Source organism: Acomys minous, assembly GCF_964271855.1.
Source record: "Acomys minous genome assembly, chromosome: 4".
Taxonomy (NCBI): Eukaryota; Metazoa; Chordata; class Mammalia; order Rodentia; family Muridae; genus Acomys; species Acomys minous.
In genome coordinates this window covers 37855635-37874768 of record NC_140486.1, presented here as the reverse complement: position 1 = coordinate 37874768, position 19134 = coordinate 37855635, and positions in this window count along the sequence as shown.

Below are 19134 nucleotides of genomic sequence, written 5' to 3'. Positions count from 1 at the left end.
AACACAGCCATGACCATCCAGGGTAAAGGGTCTGCTTCAAAGTCTAGTCCTCCTGTAGTAATGTGCCCTGGGGAAAGTGACCTAGGTGGCACCCAAGCAGAGGAATTAGGGATGGTATTTATCAGTACAGTCAGGATACTCAAAGAAAATAGGAATAAATTCCAGATTAAAGGCCAAGAAAACACAAAAGTTGAATGAAACAAGAAGACAATTCAAATTATGTAAATAGAATTTAATAAAGATAGAAAACCTGAAGAAATCCTGAACAGAAATAAAAGTTAATATGAAAAATACAGTGAGTCAACTGTGTAGTCCATATGAAATGCATTCCAGGGTCCAGAGCCTAAGTGTGAATCTAGACCTCCAAATGCTCAGTGGTCTAGCCTTGACTCAAAGGAAGATTGCATTTAAGTTTTGTCAATGGACTATGCTGACTCTTTGCATCAGAATCTCTTATACATTTTTTCAATGTTATTTCTGCTAGTATTTGTCTCTTGTCTGCCTGTAGTCCTTTAATTGAATCATCTTAGTTCAATTTCATTTGTTGTCTCTGCCAACTTGTTTCGGTAATTTTAAATTTTAATGTCAATGCTTCTGTCACTAGACATTTCACACAATATAATGTCATTAGAATCCAAAATAGCTTGCAGTCTGTATCATAATCCTAGATCAATACTTAAATAGAGGTTATAGTAAAACTCCTAGTAAATTACCTATCAGGCTTCCGTCATTTGAGTATTTCATTTTCACGTTAGGCCCCTTGCAATTGAATCTAAATGAAAGGAATGAACAAGGCCATTCATCTTTCTGAAATAAGGAAAACTGAGTTCAAGGAAGGCCACATCCATCACTTACCAGTGGCGTGATTTTATGCAATGCAGTTCACCTTTCTGAGTTTCTTGTAAACAGCCAAAAGCAGGCTTACTACTGAAAATATGTGGTTATTTCATAAATGTTGAAATATTATACCACTTTAATGTTTCCATCTTTCTATTCAGTGATATGTTTTGAATATCCATGTGCTCAGTCAAGAAGGAAACCACTAAGAATTTACATATAATTGTGTCAGTGAGTCCACTGGAGAATGAGAGTAGGGGAAAATGAAAAGTCATTATTCTAACTTGGTACCCAGCTAGACCACATTCCCAGGCTTCATTCACAGACATGGAATACACTAATAGAATGTGGGAACATACAAAGAAGTGATTCTCGTACCTCTACCAGGCCTAACAAGAATAGATAGGCTCTCTCCACGAATCTTCCTCCTTCTAAGTGTTAAATGCAAATAGTGATGGCATGGAGAATGGCAGGTCCAGACTTGACTTAGGAGGAGCCTGAATAGCTGAGTTGTTAGAGCAAACATGGGTAACTTGTTCCTTGGAGAATGTGTCTCAAAAAGATTAGAGAGGGAGAAACACTATTATGCTGAAACCATTAAGTATTTGTTCCAAATTTTCTTTCTGCTTAACTGGCAATTCCTTCTTAGTCTCTTTCCTGGTTCTTTAAAAAAAAAAATCTTAACTCTCTTTTACCCTTTTGTAAAAAATAATTTATTCAGATTACAACTCACTTGCTATCTCATCACTTGTATCCTCCCGTTCCTCTCTCCCTCCCGGTTTCACCCTATTCCCCTCCCCTAGGTCTATGACCCAGTGGGACCTCCTCCCCCTCTATATGGTCATAGGCTATCAAGTCTCATCTTGGTAGCCTGCTTATTCTTTCTTTGAGTGCTTTCAGACCTCCCCATCCAGAGGAGGTGGTCAAATATTGGGCACCAGGGTTCATGTCAGAGTCCATCCCTGCTCTCCACATAACTGTGGAGAATGTCCTCACCATTAGCTACATCAGAGTAGGGGCTCAATTTTTACTATTTGTATTGTCCTTGGTTAGTACAATAGTTTGACACTATGGAATACTACTTAGCTAAAAAAAAAAAAAAAGGAAAATCCAGAAATTTATGGACAAATGGTTGGAATTAAAAACGATCATACTGAGTGAGTGAACCCAGAAGCACAAAGACTCACATGGCATATACTCACTTACAATTGGGCACTAGCCCAAAAGGTGTATCCCATGAAAAACCTTAACTCTTAAATTTAAAAACATTTGCTCAACTGTGCTCATAGCATGTTTATTCATAATAGGCAGAATCTAGAAGGACAACCTAGATGTCCTTCAATTGAAGAATGGATGAAAAAACTCTCTGGTACATTTACACAATGGAATACTACTCAGCTATTAAAAACAAGGAAATCCTTAAATTTACAGGAAAATAGATGGAACTAGAAATGATCATCTTAAATGAGGTAACACAGACCCAGAAAGACAGGCATGATATATACTCACTTATAAGAGGATATTAGCCACAAAATACAGGATAACAACACTACAATCCACTGACCTAAAGAAGCTAAGTAACAAGGAGGACTCTAGGAAGAATGCTTAATTCTCATTCAAAAGGACAATTAGAATAGACACTGGAAGCTATTGAAGAGCAGGAACAAGATGGGAGCCCACCAAAGATGTCCTCTGAAAGATTCCACCCAGAGGGAAATTGAGGCAGATGTTCAGACTCACAGACAAACTTTACGGGTGGTACACAGGGATACTTATGGAAAAATTGGGGGGAATAGAATGATCTGAAGGGGACAGGAGCTCCACAAGGAGACCAATGGAACCACCAAATCCAAGTAGAGTTGGGGACGGAGTGTTGCTGCAGAGACTGATACACTGATTAAGGACCATAGATGGTGTGACATAGGCCCTCTGCTCAATTGTGGTTGATAGGCAGTATATAGTCTCCTTGTGGGTCCCATAATATGGGGAGAAGGGCCTACCTCTGATGTGGACTCTGGTGCCCACTTGTTGATCACTTCTCCCTGGCAGGGCAGCCATGCCAGGCCACAGTGGAAGAGGATGCAGGCAGTCCAGATGAGACTTAATAGGCTGGGGTCAGATGATAGGGGAAGAGAACTCCCTCTTTCTTAGGATTCTGGGAGAGGGGAGGTAAGGAGTACAGGACTAGGTGGTATCAAGAGAGGAGGCTACAATTGAGATGTAAGGTAAACAAATTAAAAATTAAAAGAAGACAAAATGCATTCTTGAATTGTCTTGGTACAGCTCCCCCCTTTTTTTTTTTTTTTTGGCATCCTCTTCCTCAATGATTATAGAATTGTTATTTTAGTCCAAGTGAGAAAGTAAGTCATTCTCCTTTCATAGATTTAAATGTCATCTTCATCATGATAATTCTTTAAAAACATTTTAACGATTATTTTCTTCTATGTGTCTGTGTGAGTGCCTGCATGTATGCATGTGCATCACGTGCATGCCTTGTGCCTCGGGAAGCCAGACGAGGACATTGAATGCACTGCAACTATAGCTATAGGTGAGTGTAAACCACCAGGTGACTGAGAACTGACGCCAAGCCTTCTGCGCGAGGAGGAGCAAGTGTTCTTAACAGTGGAGCTATCTCTCCAGGCCCTAACGATATTTGTAAACCCGGATATAATTTTGCAAAGAGTTTGCAGATTTATAGGATTTTGAGGTGTTTCAATACTTGCATACACGCAAGCTTATCTATTTCATCAAATATTTATCATTACTTTCTGGGGCAAATGCACATGGAGAAAAATTTCCTAGCTTTTAAAATCACAGTATATTTTAATTGGTTAATATTTCTTTACCCCTTCTTATATACCTATGAAGACTCTGGTACCCACAATTCTACTCAAAGACATATATATATATATACCAATCTCTGACAAATATTTTTCCCTTAGGTCTTCAGACTAATGAATCCAGCTCTTGCCAATCTAGATAACTCTTAGTCAACTTCCGTGGAAAACACCTGAAAGTTCTTATACTTCTTCCCAAACACATTCCTGTCTGATCATTTTAAATGTTTGTGTCAACATTTTTTGCCTACCTAAATTCTCCTTTCATCTCTAGAATATATATCCTCAATGTGTGCATATTTAACCTACTGTGTAGCACCTCTGTCATCTCAATGAGTCACTATCGACTATTACAATGCCATACTAGCCTCCCTCGGCCCTTGTGTTCTGCCATCGACATCACAGCCTCAGTTGTGTCATGCTTTCTATTTAATATTCTCCAATAGATTCCTTTATGACTGTTCTGTTGTAAACTTGCTCACTCCTTCTTCCCTTCACTAATTTTCTCATATGTTTTTCTTAATTCAGGGCCACACCAGGTATCCTTTTCCCCCCAGGTTACTTTATACTTTACAGTTACTTTCTTGCACCTGGCCTGGCCTTCTTTTTCCAATTACTCCTCATAGACTGATCCCTTATCCTTCTGAGTCTTTATTAAGAAATCATGTCCTTGGTAAGATCTTCCCTGTCCATTTCACCTAAAATTACAACCGCATGGTACCCTTGTTTACTTTTTCTCCCTGTTATTTCTCACTTGATTGTATTTTACATATTGTATTTATGCCTTCTATTACCTTGCTTCTCGGTAGGAATATTAGTTATTAGAATATACATAGTTTTGTTGTGATTGCTAACTGTTGCTTCTTCTAATCATAAAAATAGCCTGGTAATCAAATAAACATTTATTAAATAAATATTGATTTATTGGGTTTTCTTTTTATTTGATAAAGTAGGTTGGAGCATATCTTGGTTAAAAGTAGGAAGCAGATGAAGCCAGCAGTAGTGTATTAGTGGTCATAATGTGATCTTTGAGAAATGACAAGAGACAATGTGTTATATTTTGGAAATAATGGCCATATTAGTACGACTTTTGCTCTGTGGTAAAGTTGGGGATTTTACTAGAATCAACAGAGAGACAGTGAATCTTTTTAAGTAGTTAGTGAAGCAGCCAGATTTTCACCTTAGAAAAATTTGTCTGACATCTGATATAGAATAAGGTGGAGATAAGCAAAGCAAGAAAAAGACAATAACTAAGAAGTATTTCAGTGGCCATACAAACATGAAATTAGAGGAGACACACTGGATTGATTTATTATGAGATAAAAATAATGATATGTCATAATGAATCCAACGTGAAAATCTGAGACCTATGAATCAGTTTGGGATAATGGATTGGGACGGCAATGACATTACAACCATTCTAAGGTTTCCTCGGTTATCTATTTCCATCTACCATAACGCTGATATTTAACCTAAAAGGAGGTGTCCTAACATCCTAAGTGACCATCGGGAGCCTGGATTACATAACCTAAAAACCAGTTCCTCACAGAGTTGGTACCAAGCAAGGAAACCTTGGTTATAAGTAGGTAGATTGCTTAAACCTTCACTTACTTTTCTGCAGCCTACTTAAAACCATTGTTTCAGACTCTAGAATGGATAGATACAGAATGCATTCTCAAGAAAGACAACCCATGAAAGAGTTCATGCTTCCTCATAGTCTGTTGTAAAAGCTGGAACTCACAAGTGTCGTGCCACAGAGTTACGTATTTCCTTGATTCATATGTCATTGGCCCTTTTTCTTATGAAGATAGTCTTCCATTTCTCTGATAAAATGTTATTACGTGAATTCTTTTCTGAGGATAAGGCATATCCAGGTCATAATATATAATTCTGATGTTTTAAGTTGGAGACTGGGTCACTACTTATTCCACTAGGTCCTATGGGGGAGATGAATCAGTTTTATGTCAATGCTATAATGCAAAACCTACTAAAGCAGCACACAAGTAGATATTGTAAAATCTTCTGAAGTTGAAGAAAGATTCTGAGTGATAGATACTGACTTAGAAGTTACTAGTCTAAAGACTTTGGTGGAATACTGAGTACAGGAGAGAAAGAGGAAGTATCTACGGAATATAACTATATAGAAACTAAGTAGCGATTTAGAAATATCTGAAATATAACATAAAAATAAAAGGGTTTCATGAATTTAAAGAAGAGATAGTTATAACAAGGGATGATGTGACGAGGGTGAGAAATACGAGGACTAAAAATTGACAGTTTTAGTGACTTTCTTGTTACAGCAGATATTGTGTGGATTTCTTTCTCTGAAATGGATGTGTCAGAAAGCACACTACAGTAGGTTAGGCAGTGTCAGAGAGGTTGCAAAGCAGAAAAGATTATAAATTCCTTTTATAAAAGCCATTACTCAGAAGGGAGCAAGGTCACTGGCATTTCTACCCTACAGAGAAATATCACTGCAGCAGCACGCCTTTACAAATGGAATGAAACAGCGGTGGCATTTAAAAATTATACAAAGCTTATTAGAGATACTATCCTCCCTCTCCATTGCTCACATTCAAACTGGCAATTTTGGTAGCTGGAAGACATCACAAATCACATATGAGCATTACACTGCCATTACTGGATGTGTTCACAGTCTTGTAACAAAGTGATATGGAATTAAGCTTCCCCTTTTGCACCCCAAGACAACAGTCATCCTAGAAGACAGTCTGCCGGTGGTACATTTAGCAGTGTTCCATAGAGCTTCGTCGCCTGTCCTCAAGCAAAAAGATCAACCGAGGTGAACTGTAACCAATATTTACAGAAGAGAAAAGTCGCCAGAAATTCCACAAGCAGGAAGTATACGAGGACAAATTTGGCTCCAATGGTGTCTATAAACGGTCTGACCAGTGAATAATTGCTGCAAGGCAATTAAGAATGCCGTGATCTTACTGAAAGCTTTCTGTCTTGGGAAGGTACGGATTTTAACTCTGATAAGGAGAACCAAAGCAATGCGAAGAAAATTACCTGATGGCTACCCCTGACAAAAAGTGGCAAAAATTGGGCTCTGGTTATATTGAGAACAAAAACATCTTTCACCCCAAGTGCTCATGGTTTTATCAATACACTAACCAGAGCAAACTATTGAATTCATGCTGGAACCCACGTTACTTATAGTTCGGTAGCTGTGCCAGTAGAATTGTATACACCCTGTAGTTCTGCAGTCATTTCCCCTTAGTGTCTAATTAAAAACAATATAACCCCCACCAGACCTGAGCTCAGCAAATCCAACTTTATTAGAATTGCTTTTCCACATACTGGGAATCCTCACAGAAACTGCAAAACATTCCATGAAAGAAGAAGGCTTTCCTTCATCTGCCTAGCCTCCTGTGTCATTGGAGACATCAATTCAGACTGTTTTCTGTTGCTTGCTCTCCAGTAATCTCAGATACCCACACTCAAGCTTTCATACCTGACCCAAATTTAGACACAGACCTCACTCTAAACTTCATCCACTGAAAGTAAGACCATGCCTGTCAGATATATTTGGCCAGAAGACTGAAGATGATGCTCCAAAATGTTATAGAGAGTTTTGGGTGACTGTTCAGGTAGCAAACTGTCTGTCATTTTCTCATTTGGGAAGCTGCTTACTGGCACTCCCGGTATACTCAGGTAATTAATTTTATTCCTTCTTAAATCTCTGATGAGGTTGAAGACAAGATAGTCCAGTTTTATAATTAAGTTTAGTTGTTTAGGGTTAAGATGTTTTTAGGTCTAGATAGATAATGATGAGATAGGATAGACGGATTTATATTCAGAAATTTATACTCACCAAGATAGGAAAGATATTTTCTTCAAGGTTGCCAAATACAAATAGCCAAAACACTATGAATGTAATATTTATATAATTCATGGCTTCTTTTATATAGCAACATTTATATAATTCATAATTGCATCATGGTTCTTCTTGCTGTAAAGAATTTATTGTATATATGTGTAATAACTTAAATGTGTATGTAAAAAATAAAAATACATAAAAAAGAAAGTAAGACCAGATTGTGTGGTTTAATGAAGTGGACTTTATGCCTTGAGAAGAGGGCATTAGGAAAGAACATGTACAGAATTACAATAGTTTCTAACCAGGGGCTGAGGGACTGGGAAGTTTGGTGGTAGATTGATTATATTCCTAGCATGTGTGGGGCTTAATCCTTAAGATGAAAAGCAAAAAGAAAGGAAATGCAACAAAAGAAGAGCTATCACTGGAACCCAGAGGTTGATATTTTACTTCTGAGCCTTTGACCTCTAAGGGGCTAGTTACATCTAAGCCTGGGTAGCCTCAGTAAGCCTCCTAGCTCTAAGCTGCATACTCCAAGGCTTCTCACAGAAGAAAGACATTTATTGTCTAAAATTAAGTCATCCAAGGATATAACATAAAACCTTGCACAACCTTATTTTCTTGAAATTGGCAATTTCTCTGCTTTAATTTGCATACTGAAAAGGTCTATCAAGATTTTTTCTCTTCTAACGTAAGGAAATACACCCTCTAAGGTGAACACAATCACATATCCAGTTTAATTATTATTAATAGTGGAATTAAGGTGAAATTACAGCTGGACATGCATACAATTCATCTTAAAAATACTATCAAATAGTAGGAGCCAACATATCAGACATTGAACAGTAAGCAATGAAGAGAGATAGAGGACAGATAAAAGATGGATGGTCCCCCTAACTACAGTGGCTTAATGTATGAAAGGGGCTTCTGTGACACCACTCAAATGTAAGTAGAGAGTTCAATGTCCACATTAAATTAGAAAACAGGGGTCAAAATGGCATAACTACTAGAGCTCATAGGCAGTTACTATACTAGTCTAAACCTTTTATCTGAGGAAGGATCATCATAGTTAGATCTTTTCTCTAGTTTCATTGTTTTAGAAATATCCCCTGGTATTACTTTTAAGTTGTGTCAAATGAATTTATATTCTCTGGGCCTGCCTGTCTTTACATTCTATTATGAAATTAATTTCCATCAATTGTCTTTGGAGAAGCAAAGATAAAACTTTCTCTTTGTCAAAATTCAGTGGCCAAATTTAAATTGCCCTTTTGGATGTCCTGATTCTACCCACAATCACAGCTGAGAGTCTTCTGGTCTGTACTATGCCTCTCATGTAGTGATGTCAATATTTCTTCACTTGATAAAAGCAAAGAGATCCTTTATAGATTTCTGGTGTAGGAAAATATTTTTGATTGACAAGATGATTCTGATAGAGTTATCATCATGTTTTTATTTCATTCCCAGGAAGGTCCATGTTAACAATAACTTAAGAATAATAGAAAGATGAATTTTGAAGCATTTTTAGAAATCTAACACTGAATTTGTTTCAGAAAACATCAGAAAGACAAGTTCAAAATCTATAATGGGCATGCCTGAGCGAGGTGCTTTTCCCACTTCAAATGCTGTTATGCAAGCTGCAGAAGGATAAAAGAATCTACAGTCCTACAAACTGTAAAGCCAATGATCCAGAACAATGAACAATATGGCAACATAACCCCAAGAGTGTAATAGTATATCTTAAGGTTAACTAACATTCATCTAATTGTACCTCAATCCTATGGAACAGGACAGAATTCATGCCTGGTACCTTTGGCTGGTAAAGTCCTGGACTCTAGAAGAGACTCTAGTACAGTGTCCTTCCTAAGCCAAAACATATATGACTGTATCCTAAAGATCCATACTTGTATCCACAGAAAAGTTTTAGCTCTCACCCTTAACAAAGAAGCTCTTTTGTTTGTTTTTTGTTTGTCTGTTTATTTGTTTGTTTGCAGCAAACAGAAACCACTATGTTAATTCTAAACCTATCAAAAGACAAAAATACAAAGAACATCTGATTATTGAGTTCTGAGAGCCAATGGATAAGTCTACAATATCAATCCTCTACCTAAAGATCAAGGAACATCTCAGAAGAGGGGACAGAGAGATTTCAAGAACTACAGGACAAGTGTGTCTGCTCTGATATAGTGACTATTAAATGTAACTGAGAAGCTCTATCAATGTAATCTAAAAACTATGGTCACCTAATCTAGACCTGAAATTGTTGACATGCCAATTAAAATGGGGGAAAATCAAAAATCCTACCTCTAGAATAAAAGCTAGAGGTAATAATGGAATCTGAGAGAGAGAGAGAAAAGTTTCTCTTTTCATGGAATTAGTCCTTATAGGTTATCAAATCCAAAGAGGTAATTATTAAACACATACATGTATGAGCAACATTATATGAACTCTGTATGAGGTAAATAGATATATTAGATGGATGGATGGATGGATAGATAGATAGATAGATACATAGACAGATGATAGACAAATAGAAAGGAATGATAACTTTAAAAGCTTTTGCATTTGAAAGGAAGTAGAAGGACACAGAAGGCATCAGAGGCAGAGAAGGAGGGGTAGTAATAATATAAATGTAGTACTACATATGAAATTTTCCATAATTAAAATTAAAATTTAAAAATTCTATGATATAGGTTTGTTGTGAGCCAGAACATGTTACTTTTGATCCCTGTGGCTTTGCAATATTTTCAATTCAGTCATTGTATTACTTCTAGCTTTGTTTGTTTTATCCAGAATTTATCTGACTGTTCACAGATGTTTGCTCTTTTGTATGAATTTAAGAATTAATTGCCATTATATTAAGCCCAAACTTTGCAAGTTTGATTACTGATATTTTTGGAGGAAGTTAAAGTATTTTAACTTTCAGAATTTAATATAATTTCTTATTTTACGGAATTAATGTTTCTCTTGTCTAAAATAAGTCTTACTAATAATTGAGATATTACTAATTGGAGGAATAACTGGCTTCTGTAGTTGCTCTAAAACTCTACTATTCTATAAAACACAACTAACACTACATCTATGAGTTAGAGCTCTGGAGCAATAATTTATGTTTTAATTTACTAATGTAAATGACTGAAACTAGTAACCAACTAGCAAAATATAGTTTCCAAAAAGAAAAAAAAACTATGTTGATCCAGCCTCAGTAGTAAGTGTCTGAGAAACAGAAATTGGGGTTTGAGGTAGTAAGTGTTTGAGAAACAGAAATTGGAGTTTGAGGTAGTCAGCCTCTAAGCATTGCCCAACCTTAGATGCATCCTCTTTAGTTTGCCATTTTCATTGATGTGAACAAACTCTGCCCTGTAGGTGAGAGTCACCATCTATTGCCTAGACAGTCACTACTTCCATATACATGGCCTTACCCAGATGTAATACTTTCCTGTCAACTTAAGTTGAATCTGTGAATGCATTTGTCTGAATAAATATAACTTTGACAATCAGAGTTAAGACATATTAAAAATGTTCTCTCTATAATATATGTTTTGAATAGTATCTTTTTGTGAGTTGATCTGTGAATTTTACCATCATGGAAAACATTTTGATGAGAAATGACTTAGGGTTCTCAACACAGTTCTAAAATATCATGCTGTGTATAATTCAAGCTAAATCTTAATTTCTAAGGAAATAAATATACTTAGTGTGCCATGTAAATAACTTCGTGAAGTGCACCTGTTTTTAATTCATCAGTGTTGAGAGTGTGAGCAGAATAGAATTTAAATGTGATTTTTCCCTTACAAGTTATGACTTTGGGGCCCTAAAATGGAGGCACTTTATACTTCTCCGCAGCAGTGATGCCAGATCATCATCATATTCCAAGGTCGCAGGGAGATAAAACTTCTTTCTCCAGCAGCAGGAAGAACGCACCTTGGGTCAATTTGTTCTCCTGGTATATCTTGTTTAGCAGCAGCCTTTTTCTTCCTGATAGGGACAGACAACTTAAATGACCAGGGCCTCTGCTTGTCACACAAATCCAAAGGAACTTGATTTAAATATTCAGCAAAGTATAGATGCTGCTGGAAGGACTACTGGAGCCACTAGACTCCGAGGATGAGCATGATGCCTGTGTAATGTCCTCCAGGAGAGGGTGGTGTAGTTTTCAGACCATGCAGGCCCTGGCCAGTATGAGTAATTGGCTCAGACATTTAAACAAGAATGGCGCAACTGGGCCCTTGGATGTACATTGCTTGTCACTGGGACTGGTTTTCCTATCTTACATATTTTTCTTTTGTGAGCCAGTGAGTGACTAACAGGCAAGGATTAGAAATAAACTCTTCCTATAGATCTGGGCTCAAGAAAATCAAAACTGAAACTGCATGGCATGTGAAGTAAATGCTGCAGGTATGTGAACACAAAATAATACAGCCTGATCTTTCAAGACACCCAGTAGGTCTCATGCGATGAGATAAAAGAAACCAGAGGGAGCCAGGGAGGGCATGTTTGCTTATTAGTTGATTTACAGGTAGCAACTGAGTTAACTCTCTTATAAAGGAGAAAGAGGGAAAGGGAGATGGAGAGAGGGAGAGAGGAAGACAGGAACAGAGAGTGAGAGAGAGGGATAGAAGGAAAAAGGGAGAAGGAGAAAGAATTTAAATACTATTACACAACAATTACTTCTCTAATTGTACTTACAAGAACTAAATTTTCTTTTCTATGTTTTAATGTTACTTCCTGCCTCTGATTCTCAGTGACAAACATGGCTTGTGTTCTTCATGATCCCTTTTGATTGTCAACTAACACCACTAACAGATAACAGATTTCTCTGAGATCAGGTTCTACATTCCAATGATTGAAGCAGCTAAAAATGTCCATGAGGCTGATTTCCATGTGAGGTCTGTGCTAATTATTGTTTTTTTTTTTTAATAGAGTAGTCAACATTCTCCTTGAGCAAAGAGATATTCAGACGTTGACAATGTATCAAATCAATCATTTAAAAAAAGTAAAAGAACAACCACTTTTGGCAAAGCAATTCCATTTTTTTTCCTTCAGTACCACCCCCCACACAGCACAGTGTGGTTCCCAGCCATCTAGTTGTTCCTTGCTTTTTCCATAAGTGATAGAGATAGAGTACTGTGCTTAGGTTGGAAGATAATGGAGATACAGAAGGCAACAAAACCTGATGAATAGGAAATCCTCTCCTTTTGAGGCTCTGATCTCATCCGTTCCTCCTTCTACATGACTGTGAAGCTCAGAGCATGTAAGAGTTCATGGAAAATATTTCTTGAAAAGATACAGGTGACAGGAAGCCATCAATCCACACATTGCGCTAGCACCATGAAGTTACACAAGACCAGAACACAAGTTAGGCATCTCGGTCCCTGCTCTGTCTGTCATGTCATTGAGGAGTCTTACCTCATCTCCTCATATGTTAATTAGTCTATCTAGCTTGTAAACAGCACATGATTAGTTTGATATATTTAGAAACAAGAATGAAGCAGGCAGAACTTGTCTTTGTAGGCATTACGTTTATTGTGTAAACAAATGCTGATTTCTGTATCTCCTATATCTGGTTTCAGTTCTTTCTGAGAATCTCCTATCTTCATGTTGTGTAAACACTGCTCCCCAACTGTCCTTGGATATACCAATAAAATAGCTTACAACTAATAACTGAAGAGGGGAGGAAATGCAGCTGGGCTTCCTGCCAGCTGGGAAAGGAGGAGTTAGGGGAGAAAGTAGGGAATTCAGCCAAGGGAGAGGTTGAAGAGACATCAGGAAGGACTTGGAACAAGGAAAGCTACAAAGTGCAGTGTCTCTGGGATCTATGTTGGAAGGAAACCAGGGTAGTTTAGAGGATTAAGAATAGAGTAATAACTGCTTAGTTATTGTGTTATGAAGCTTATTATTAAAACAAATACGTAAGAGTCTCAATTATTTGTGTGAAAGCCAGGTTAAGAACGAAATCGAGAAACAGTTATATAAAAATAACCTCAACATGTTGGTATTTTTTTTTTAAAGAAGCCGTTGTTCCCATTTAGACTCAGCTAGACTTGCATCTTTCCTCCATCCTGCCCTCCTTGCTTCACACAAACACATTCTGAGCTTAGTTCATTCATGGTTTCGAACCACCTTTAACTAAAAATTTATTGTATTTTCGAACTATGTAAATAAGATGAAGTACCTCTTAAAAATTCAGATCTAAAGGGATAATATTATCAAAGAAATGTTAGTAGCAAAATTATGTTGTAATTTTCCTAATATTACTTAATAAACTTTGTCATAACACCACCCCCAAAAAGCTGAACTGAAATGAATTGTTGCTGAAAATAAGCCACTCATCAAGCACGAATTTCATCTGCTGGTGAGCCACTATTGGAATTCATTGAATATTTTTATTATTGAAAAGGTTTTGTTTTTTCCTAGTATACTGTCATTTTTTAAAAATTGCTTTTTATATCATATCAGTTAGAAGCACATCATGAGTTGGAAGCCAGCCTGTAATACATACAGTGAGGCTATATAAAGGAGGGTGAGAGTAGGAGGAAGAAGGAAGGGGATAATAAAGAAAGGAGAAGGGAAAAGGGGCTGAGAATGGAATATTTCAGACATCAAATCTTTTTTTAATTTCATGTACATAGTATCATATTTGGATCTTTGACTATTATGACAGGAATTACATTTATCTATAGATTAATTCATATATAACCACATTTCACCAAGTTTGAGTTCATTTCATTTGTTTTCTTTCAGTAATATTTGCAGTTACTTTTACATAGGCTTTACACATACTTAGGTAAATATATCCATAAGTATGTGATTTGTTTGCACTATTATAAGTGATATTGTCTGTTGTTCATAAACTATTGCTTTATTTCTCTGTTGTGATGTGTGAGTACATTGTAAGCATATACCATGGCCCACCTAAAAAGTATCTTCATTTAAAAAATATTATAACAAAGCCATGTTTCATATCTAAGAAAACATTAGTTAACCATGATACATATCATATCAATATATCTATAAACATATGCATGTATACGATATACATGCAATATATTGATATATATATCTATGTATACATGTATATACACATTTGTAGATCTTGAGATGTATAACTATCAACATATTCATATATATATTGATATGATGCACACATATATAATATAGTGTTTTATCTCTGAAGGCTAGGGCATATAATGTCTGGTGTCTGATGATGTCTTTGGCTCATTCAGTTAAATTTTGGTATATATTTTATTTGGATTTTTTTTAGCATAAGTTTACTATCATCCTAACACTATATTTTTTTTTCTATTTTCTTTGGAGACATGGATTCACAGTGCAGTCATGATTGGCCTGCAACTTTCTAGACAGACCAGACTGATCTTCAACTCATAGCAACATCTTTAACTCTCCCATAAGTGCTGGATTGAAGCCTTGCTTTCTCTTACTCCTGATTCTTTTCTTTTTTCATCTTTATATACTATTCTTTAAAATACATGTTTCCTCTTTTGTATTTCCTTGTTAAAAATAAAAGTTCATTTAACTGTAAGTACCTCAAACATATAGGGTTAATTTTAGAATTTTAATTCTACACCATAAGATGCTATGTTTATCTGTACACTGATACTATAATGATATGACATTATAGTAAGTTGGTGGCTTAATGTCAGATGTATTTGTCCAATTATTCATTTGTTGTAGTTTCTTGGTTAGTTCAGGTTATAGGATTTTTACATGTGTAATTATTTCCTATTTTATGTAAACATAATTTTGCTTCTTTCTTCCCCAGCCCTGTGCCTTGTATTAATGGCTCTTATTTGGCAAGGAAATCTGATACAATGCAACATAAAAATTATATGTGAAAAGCATTAAATCCTATGTCAGTGACAACTGATCCTCAAATTAAACAGCTAGGAGTTGGTCGGTGGAAGAGAAATGACTGATAAAGGTAGGTAACAAGAAAGTATGCAGAGAACCAACTTTTCTGACTTTATGCCACTTAATTCTAAAAACTGAGTTCTTAATGTCCTTTTTCCTTAGTGCTATAAGGTATTCACACTACTTCAAAAGTTCAGAAATATTTTCTACAGAAATGATGGACAGATGATTACATTCCAAACAGCTCAAAAGTGTCTGTGCAACCACAACAGTGTGCCATTGGAATTAAACTGTTGGTTATGAAAGTTCGTCTCTTTTCTTGGGAATTTCATAACTTTGCTCAAGTTCCTAAGTGTCCTTTTCTATTCCTTTCCTCATCTACATAATCAGAGTCATTGTCTCACCTACACTAGAACCTAACTGTGAAGGTTTATTGGATCAATGCACATGGGATAGATCACACAGTGCCTGGTATATTTGATGCTTTCTAGTTATAAGTTTACTTTTATTCATAAAATCCTGAGATAAAATGCCATTTGTGGTAATTAACTTAAACCTCATCATACAATTTTATACTATTTCTGTGCATAAAATCAATTTTGAGTCTTACAATGTAACATAGACCCCACAATGAATGGAAATAGCGGTAACTTCATGGCAGCAGGTTAAGGCCGAGGTGGAAGAGCTTAACATTATCAGCAATTTGCTGGGTCTGTCCTTCACAACTCTCATCTAAGCATTCACTTGTGATGTTTTGTGTGTGTCCATTAGAATTGAAATACCTAAATGATAACCTTAGACAGATTCTGCAAGAGATGCTGAAAGAGGTCCATCAATAGGGCCATTTCTCCTGCTCATACCCTGTTGTGTATGCACTCTTAAATCCTTGCTTTATTCATCTGTCATGATCCATGAATGGAGCCCACGCATTAACCATGACCTAAAAGAAAAAGAGTGTCTTTTTTCCCTTTTTTATTTATTTATTTATTTTTTTATTAATTTATTCTTGTTATATCTCAATGGTTATCCCATCCCTTGTACACTCCCATTCTTCCCCAAACAAAAGATTCCTTGTAAGTTGAGTTCTATGCATGCAGCATTATTGTTGGGTGTTCTTCTCCCTCACTTTGCTTTTTTTAAGTTTTGTTTATAGTTCAGTTCCCAAGAGCTACAAAACTATATCCAAATACCAAAAGTGTTATATTTTCTGCAAAGAACAGCTGTTACCCCCAGTGGCAGTTTTTTAAACTATGCAACATGAATTGGAGGGTAGAATAAAAAGTGGGAAGGAACAGAAAGAAAAAAAGAAAAGAAGAAAAAGGAGCAGAGATTTGATGAATATACAGGAAGGTGAAAGGATTTGCTTCTATTAAAGGAAAACTGTTAGGTAATTTTAAGGACTGCAATGTCCAAATTAAAGATGCTTCCATATGCTGTTTGTCTAATGGTAGTGTACAAAAGTAAAAATATCAATGAACCTTATTTACTTTTCTAGTAAAATTAACCTAATTAAACTGACTTGGATATTTTTTAAAATACCTTAATATTTAAACTGTAAAATACATTTTCTATAAAAATATTATGAAGGCATTGTTAAATGAATAAAACTGAAAGTGTAGAAACTTCCATAAAGATCAAATTTATAATGTAAAAACATGAAGTAATCCCGATGGACTTGGAATATGATTGAGTCACACTCCATATAACTGGGATAAATATTAAATCCTAGCCATCAGTTTTCTAATACAAATCTCATTTCAAACTGAATTGCATATCCTCTCTTGATAGCATGATTATAAAAATTCAAGAAGAAAATATTTAACAAGTTATCATTCATGGAATATTCCAGATTTTCCAGAATAAACCCTGTGCTTCAATGTGACCAGTCCAGCAATTACTGTTCATTGGCTCACAGGATGCACTATCTCATAACTTTCAAATCATCTCCACCTTAATAAAACAGTAGTGAAGTCATCTTTCTCATTCCGTTTATTCTTGTGAAGTAGCTATTTGTGTTGTTCTAATTCTTACCCTCTTTTCTCTCTCCCTCCCTTACTCGTGCTGCCCCCTCTCTGTAAGTAAGAAAGACAAATTTGCACACAAACATCACTGACATAGAATTAAATACTCAATTGCCATTTTCAGCAGTAAAACAAAATTATGTAATAGCAATGAATAACTAATGGCCAGTTATAACCCAGGAAGGAAGGCTCTACTGACATAATGGTAGAAAGCAGAGTGGCACCTGGACAAAGTATTGAAATTCTTCATGTTTGCTAAACAAGCTGGCCCACTCTATCACTGGCTAGGCAGTAGCTTGTGTGCAGGTGGCCATGGGGGCTTTTGCAGTGGCTGAGCATGAAGGATACTTGGAAATCTTACCTGTCTCCTCTCTTTTGTCATACCTGGTTTCTGTTCCCTGTGAGTCCATGCTTTATTGCTCGTTAGCCCCACACCTCCTAGAACTGTCAGCCCAGGCATTTGACAGAGTAAGTCTCATGTGTCCACTTCTTCACACACTGTAGAGAGAAGCATTTAAAAAGACAAGCCTGTGTTTCTTCTACACGAAAGACTCTCTCTTATTATATATCTCCAAAATGTTCACTCTCCTTGGATGGAGTGAGAGTGAATCTTCTGCATTGTTGATAAAGATGAGATTGGAAGAGGGTAATGAAGATTCCCAGAATCAGGGAACGTCCATCCAGACACAGAATTAGAACCTAATTGGTCTCTGGAAAGAAAGCAAATAGACACTGCTCAGCCCAATACCTTGTGGTTCAAGAGTCTTTTCTTATTCATTTCATCTCAACATAGTGCTGGAGCTCTGCTTCAAAATTTCTGTCATAATCTTGTTTATATCTCTGTATTCGTAACTCTTGTGATGTAGAAGTATAGACTCCTCACGGCCATTGTGTAAATAAACAAGAAACAGATTGTCATGTGCTGTAAAGCACGTGCTTCTCAGATGATGAATTGATTTTTAAAAGACACTGTATAGTAGTGTGTCTAAATACAATATCATTTTATAAACAAAATGCATTTTAAATAATATGTATAGAGGTAGTCAATTGTGGAAGACTACCTCTTTGGTGATTCATTGATTTTTTTTTTCTCTTAGCCACAGTTGCTAAACTCATTATATCCCTGCCGGTATTTTACTGAATTCCAGAACAAATATGTCCTTTTATGAATAACTTCTTTATCTACCCTTCCCCCCACTGAATTTTGTTACTTAGGTAAAATTATGTGAATAGGTAAGGCAGATATTATATGGCTCCTTAAGGCAACAGAATAATGTCCTATCAATGCTTTGAAGGCAAAGCAACTTCCATTCATAAATTTTTTATTAATTTATTCATATTACATCTAAATTGTTAGCCCTTCCCTTGTATCCTCCTATTCCTCCCTCCCTCCCTCCCACTTTCCCCCTTCTCCCCTCCCCTATGTCTGTGATTGAGGGAGACCTCCTCTCCCTATATATGCTCTAAGGTTATCGAGTCTCTTCTTGGTAACTTGCTATCCTTCCTCTGAGTGCCGCCAGGCCTCCCCATCCAGGGGACATGGTCAGAAAAGGGGCATCAGAGTTCATGTGAGAGTCAGATCACATTCTCCACTTAACAGTGGAGAATATTTTGTTCATCGGCATTGGTGGTTCAGTGGTAGAATTCTCACCTGCCATTCATAAATTTAAATCTGGATTGTGCATTCGTTATCAATTCTTTCCCACTTGCAGCTTCTCTTAGGAATAGCCTGCTT